This window comes from Pistacia vera, unplaced genomic scaffold, assembly GCF_008641045.1.
Source record: "Pistacia vera cultivar Batoury unplaced genomic scaffold, PisVer_v2 Contig225, whole genome shotgun sequence".
NCBI lineage: Eukaryota > Viridiplantae > Streptophyta > Magnoliopsida > Sapindales > Anacardiaceae > Pistacia > Pistacia vera.
Window position 1 is genome coordinate 1843279 of NW_022196030.1, and position 7554 is coordinate 1850832.

Below are 7554 nucleotides of genomic sequence, written 5' to 3' on the forward strand. Positions count from 1 at the left end.
TTTTGAAAGAGGATGTTTCTAATGTGAAAATACGTTCGTGAAACGAACCCAAAACAAAAGTAGTTAAAGGATTGGATTTTAGTTGCTTAAACAACAATAACACAGCTGTTCTTGATTTATAAGAAACAGTTTCAAAGAAATCCCCGAAACTGAGCAAGCCAGCAAAATATAGCTTTCTGAAAACGAGAAAACAGTTTCAAAGAAGAAAATGCCAACCTGTTTCTTACAGATTGAATTTTTATTGCTTTCTATTTCAGTAAAGTGATTATTTTTTAGAAAGCAAAATCATTTGCGTGTTATTTATTTAAATAAAGAAGATTGATAATCCTGACCGTCTATTTTAATCAGCTTGATCCGAACGTCCCAGATGATTTTGTCACTTCTGATATATTATTATATGGATAAGAGGTTTATTTAATTATTTTTCCGACTTTTTGCTGTAATTTATGATAAGTTGTTGAAAAAGCGTAATTGAGTAAGTCTTTGGCGTGTTTTTAAACAAGGGGTGGTTGATCCGGGACGTTGTGTTTTTTTCATCAGAGTGGATCTAACGGTGACGGTAAATTTTATGATGGGTTACGATTTATGAGGTGAAGTATAAACGATAAGGTTTATTTAATAATTAGTTATGACTTTTTTTTGTGGTAGTGTGACTGTTGAGAGTGGTGGTTGGTGCACGTGAATAGTTGTACTGCGGGACACTGGTGGCATGTAACCAGTTGATTTTGGAAAAAAGTAAATGTTTGCGGATATGATTTGGATAAACCCTGTGTCTCTGCCACCTCATTCTTGTTGGGACCAATCCCAAGAAATTTTTTTTTTTTTTTTTTTTTTGGCCATTGACCGGACACAATTCGGCCACCGGTAACTAAAATGTTATTTATTTATTCTAGAATAATAAAATTTTAATCGGCTTCTTACCACCCCTACGTTTGAGGAAATAACATATAGACCCTACCAATATTAGAAATCACATTATCTCCCTTGAAATTTCATAAACCATCAAGAGATGGTTTGAAATCCATCCTAAGGTTTCTGGTCGATGATTTTCATAGAGTGCTAACAAATCTTGAATGCCCTTATAAAGCGTAAACAGAAAAATAACAATAATTAATAATACACAGAACACAAGATTTATAACAATTCATTCTTCGTATATGAGCTACCCGTTGCGAAATTTCGGTACGAGAAGAGAAAACTATTAAAAGGTCTCTCAGCACAACGCTCACAATTGCTCTCTTATCTAAACCTCTCTTTGATTGTAATATTGTCTTCTATTGTATTGATTATTTACATCTAAATATGACGTGATAACTATTTCTAATATGTTTTTAAATCTGCTTTATATCTTACATGCTTTTACTTATTCGAATACAGTTATATTCCTATTCTAGTTGTATTTAAAAAAAAAAAAAATTATACATAGAAACATATTATAGAAACTCATATTCTGATACAATAACTAATGTGGATTGAATTTGACCCTTTCACACTAATAATCGTTGATCAAAACTTACCCTAAAACATGTTTTTTTTTTTATGCAAAGAAGAGTAAATTAAAGGTGATTACTTATTTTCCTTACGTGTAAAAGTAAATTGTCCGTTCTGCCTTTTAAATAAGTTACCGTCTATCAGAATTATGGTATATCTAGCAGTTTAAACTATAGAATTTGGACATACTAGTACCCAAGGTTTAAAAAAAAATAATATAATATATTATCTCTAAATCATCACTTCCCCCATCGATCAGAAAAATTTGCCATAATTTTATGTTTTTATAGGGAGGTAAGAGTACTTTTTTCCAAATCGAGAGGAGAATAGATAACTTCACATCATCCGGGGTTTTCCAATCAATTCCAATCAATTCCTAAATTCAGGGTTATTTTATATTTTATTTCAAAATTTAAATATAGCTATATGAAATTAAATATTTTTAATTTCTTTATTTTCACTGCTCCTAAAACTCTAACCGCTTTATTTTTGTATTGGATAAATTTTAATCTAAGGGTGTCTATTTATAAAATTATCTAAAAAAATATAATTAATATGATGATAATGTTATGCTTATTCACGATCTTACTAATTATTTTACTAACCTTATTAAAATTATATTATGATACCTATATATAGATAATTATAAGAAGTGATAAGTATAATATTATTGTTAATATGATATAATTCTATTCCACTAATATTTATCAATAAACTGAATACACTTAAAATTTATGATTAATATACATTTTATTTATTCTAAATAAATAAATAAAATACATTCTTCCATGTTTCTTTCATATTTCTAAGTTTCCTTCACCTCAAGGGTGTTTGTAATACTCTGAAAATGTTATAGATAGCAAAAGATCACATATATGTTTTTAATTTATGTTTTATATTTATGTTTATTAACATGTTTAATATTTATGTTTTCATTTATGTTCTGTTCTTATTTATGTAACATGTTCTTCTTTTCTATTCATGTTCTCTATTTATGTGGTTGTTTTAATATTCACTAGCCCTTTTAGATGATGTTAGATCTGTGTGGGTGTACGTGTTGTGTGTGGATTAAAAGGAGGGCCTTGACCATTTTTAGACCGATCGTTGTGTTGATTGGTTCCGCTTAGGTCTGCTATCATAGTTTTCCCACATGCATAAACTCCTATGATTTCTGACACATCTCTAGTCTAGTAACCCTTGTGGTATCAGAGCCACTTATCGATTCCAATTCTGTGTGTGCGAGGATTACCTCCCTCGTTTATTGGCTTCTTTAAGTTACTTATTGGGTTTCCATTTCTGTGTTGCGGAGGATTACCTCCCCTCAATATTGGCTCCTTTAAGTTTTGGTTTATGTTTTTCTTCTCTATTTCATATGTTAGTTTTATTCAAGCTGTTTATTAACTTATGTTTTATATGTAATCTTCCGTTCTTGTGCTATCTGTTACCGTTTGAGTGATATGTCACATCCAAGAGGTTGAATTTCGTCCATGGAATCCCTCTTCGCTTTATCTACGGTTCACTACTGCTCCCATAATACCTAGTTTATCTAGATCTTCTTCTAAAGTAGACAGTCTGTATGAAATATCTTATATCCTAGAAAATCAAAAAATCAAGACACAAATCCCTCCCATTGTAAATCCTTACACCGGCCTTTTCCAAGTCTACCTCGTTTCTAAAACCTTTACCTCTTGTCTTCCTTCCAGAAAGCCAGTCAAAGAGTATTCCAGACTAGTACATTTGAACAAGTGATCAAATTACAGCCACATCCAAGAACAATTGTACTTAAAATCCCTCAAGAATCCATTACTCAATGGATCCGTGAAGGATACTCTCATGTGCACTTTTGGCGCAATCCGGCGCGCTCCTCTTTATCATGGCAGAAAAGGACTTCCATCTTGTGTCGATTGCTTTATTGGACACCATATTTGTCCATATCAACATGCTTGTATCGGGACAGCACAGACACTTGAATGCTGGGGACAGTCATCATGACACTGTTTCCTAATTTCAACATGTCTCTCTCTGATTTCATTGCTCTAAGGCTCTTAAGTTCAATTACAGATTGTTGTTGCAGATTTAAATCCAGGTAAGTATTGCAGCTACTTTGCTTATCAAATGGTTTGGCAATCCAAGACCATGCGTCTTGATCTCGCTATCCCTACGATACTGATGCACTACTTCTCACTGTTGACTCTCAGATAACTCTCCCTGCAATCAATATTCCCATGCCAAATTTCCAGAGATGATTTGATTAAATTGTTACCCGACTCTGGGTGACGAGTTACGAGTCTCTTAACAAAAAGAGACTCCTGGTGGTTTTCTACGGAATCTACCTGCATGACAACAGTGACTGAACAACAACTATCAGATTTAAGTCTCCAGCAACTCCCATGCTCCACCTTTGAGTTTCGCAAACTCAATCATGATTACTCCGTCAGACCACCTACAACAGTACGGAACCTGGACTTTCGATTTCATTCCTTCAACATCTGTGTGCTCCTGTCACATCAATATGTCCATTCACTGGTCACATGTGTGTATGCCCTAGGACCAATCGTGTCATCGGTTCCAAGGCATTATGTTTGTATATATATGTGAATGTTATATAGTTTGTATATACATTTTATCTATCATAAAAGAAAGTGTTCTTATTTCACATGTGGTTTATTGCTTCTTTATATATAAGTATTACATGTGAAATGTCCGGATGATAACCATTCTTTAGAGATCAAATCATCAAAGTATCCCTACATAGGTAATTATTGGGCAATAATATTACATAGTAGGCATGCTGAATGCCTCCGTAGAGATCTATGATGGTATGGTGTGGGTGATTATAAAAGTTATATCACTAGGGCTTAGCATAGATACGCGGTTAGGGAAACTGTTTATTGAATATGGCCATTTATGATGAATCACATGACATTTAAAATGTAGTCAATGATTTATCATAAGATCGTACTAGGGTTTTTTAATCCTTAGACCTGAGATATCACGGTTGGATTCTTCATAACGCATATGGTTCTATGGTGTATAACATGAGGCTAATCATGCCATGTGTTAATAAGCCGATTTGGCCATGTGTTGTTATGTGTAGGACAAGTAATAGTCAGATGGGATCCGTTGACTGGTATAGATTGATATCAAGTTTCCTAGACAATGTCAATATACATTGGAAAAGGGAAATCTCCGCCAGGGGTATTATAAAATGTTACATGAAAGGTTGTTTCATGGTGACGACTTCCATGATGTTTGAATAAAATTAAGATAAGGATTTGACATACCAGGAATCCATTCTTAATTAGGATTAGACAACGGAAGGATTTGATTATACACGTTATGATTGTAAAGGTTCGTTGGGTATATCTTCATTGTGACTTAGGGTTAGTGGCATTGTAATGCCTACATATTCAGTGGAGTTTTGTTCATAAGAGTTATGACAAAACATATCGAATAGTTTGTGATATTGGGCCACTCTAGGCCACAGTGAACCTAAGAGGTCACACTAAAAACTAAGAGAATGAAAAATAGCCAAGAAAGAGTTGATTAGCAAGGTTGGCTAGCACCTACCAAAGGAAAAAGTTATTTATATTAATCATTTCTTATGTTAAATTGGATTTACAAGGGTTTGTAATTGTAAACAATTTAAGGTTAAATTGTTATGTAAACATTTAAGAGTTAATTGTTAATTGTGTTAAATGTTATCCAATGTTATCATTTAAGAAGTTTACACACTTCATAACAATTATGGAATTGTTTTAAGGAAGTCCAAACAATTATTGAATTGTTTTACAAGGATTCCTCTATAAAAGAAAATGATATATCAATTTTTGGGTAGAGAAAAATCTCTAAGAACCCTAAATCTCCCTCTTGGTCAAAATCTCTTCTTCCCTTGGTGTGGATACTCTTTGCTTATTTCTCTTGAAATTAAAGTCTCTAAGGTTGCTAAGGACTTAAGGTAACATGTTCTACCTTACTTATTTCAATTTGATTGAATTTTTTTTTTAAACTATACCTATACGTTTATAGCATGATATGGTTTGATCTTCATGCATCCATCTTTCAAATGGTATCAGCCAAGGTTGATCCTTATTTTCTAACTTGGCCAAAATATTCATGTTCATATGATGAGAATGAGTTGTAATTTTTCAAAATTTGATTTTGAAGTTTTTGTGTAACTTGCTTTGTAAGAATGTAGATCCATGCATATGTATGCTTAATATGCCTAAAAATTGTTTTTAAATCATTTTGTGGCTAGCAAAATCGGCCATGACTTGTTGTTTGAAATTTTTTTCTATTTCAATTAATTCTTATGACTTTTGTTTGAAGAACATGAAGGTTTATGGCACAACACAATATTAATGCAAATTTTAGTTTTGATTGAAGTTGGCCAAATGAGTTTTGTGGTTTAAAATGTTGCTTGTTCAATATTTATGGCTTGAAGAATAAGATTCTTGATGGTTAGGACTTGTATGGATGCTACTATGTCAATTTTGATGAAAATTGATGTTGTTCACATGATTTTGATTGATGTACATTTTGGCCATGACAGTTTGTAAATAATTGTTGTTAATGACATACTTGTTTAGACAATTCAAATGAATGTTTTAATAGTGATTAAAATGTTCATGGATACATGAGATGTTTTTGTTCATATGAGAAATAGTTGCATATTTTTAGTAAGGTGCAAAAAGGGTTGTTTTATCTGATTGGCAAATTTGTTATTTATATTGTGTTTGTTAAATATGTGATTTAATGGACATTAAAGGGTATAAGATAATTTGGTCTAAAGAGTTAAGGTAAAAGTCTTTGTGCCAAAAATATGGAAAAGAGTGTGAACACACTTTAATTGTTAATTATGTTTTGATAGATTAATTAGATTAATTATCTTAATATAACATGTGTCTTATAAGATAACATGTTTAATTTTGCTTATGTTTTGATAAATTCATGCCATGTGTTTATAAGATAAGGGTTGAATAATTGCTTATTTATGTAAATGTTACATTATAACCCTAAGTTTAAAATTGTTTTTAATTTATGCTTATTGATGGGCAATGTTGAATATAATTAATATATGAGATATATGTGTGTTATATCAACATAATGCATTTTTGTCATGTTTCATAACATGAATTGCTATTTGAAGCATCAATATGCTTGTAGGTTTTATGCATATAATTATGCCATTGTATATAGTTAAGTTTTAATATTTATATGAAGTGTTGAAACTTAATTTATGGGCCTGACATTAGTTTTAGGTTTGAGTTTGGTTTATTTTTATATTTAGTTGATACATATTATGATATGTAGAGGTAGATATTAAAACATTAACCTAAAATTAAAACCTAAACTTTAATCTTCCCTAATTAAAATATTAAGTCTATGCCTTCCATTATGAGTCAATTAATTCTTTGCCTAAACTTAGAGATCCCAAGATTCTATTAGGTAGATGCAATTTATGACTTAGAATTGATTGTCTTAGTTCTTGGATAGAAATCACATTGTACCCAAGTTCTATTATGTGAGGTATAATAGGAATTCTATTTTAGAAGCTAATGGGTCGGATTTAACTAGTGTAGGTACCAAGATTCTATATGTGAGTTATCTGAAACTAGAGGCAGAAAATAAATCATGCTTATATGGTGGATATAAAGGAAATAGTTTCCCACTTATTGATTTAATAGACCAAGATTTCTATTATGTGAGGTTTATGAAATTTTATAGAATTGATTCCCCCTAGAAATTTAATTCAGCAAAATTTCCGAATCTTTATCTGGGGAAGTATAGGATTTGAATAAAATAGTGGGAGCTAATTAGTATTACTTAAAAAAGATATAACAAACATCATAATTTGTTTTTAATTTTCTTGCAGCATCTCATGATATAAAATAGTGAAAGATGAATAATCTACTGTTGAAAATCCGGATGATAAGAACAGTTAGTTGGCCGTAGTAATTTCAATGATTGGTTGGAAAACTGAAAATAATTGAATTCAAGAAACGCAACCTATGTTTTAGAAACACCCCTGCCTGAACCTCTCCTTCTGATGCTCCTTCTGAT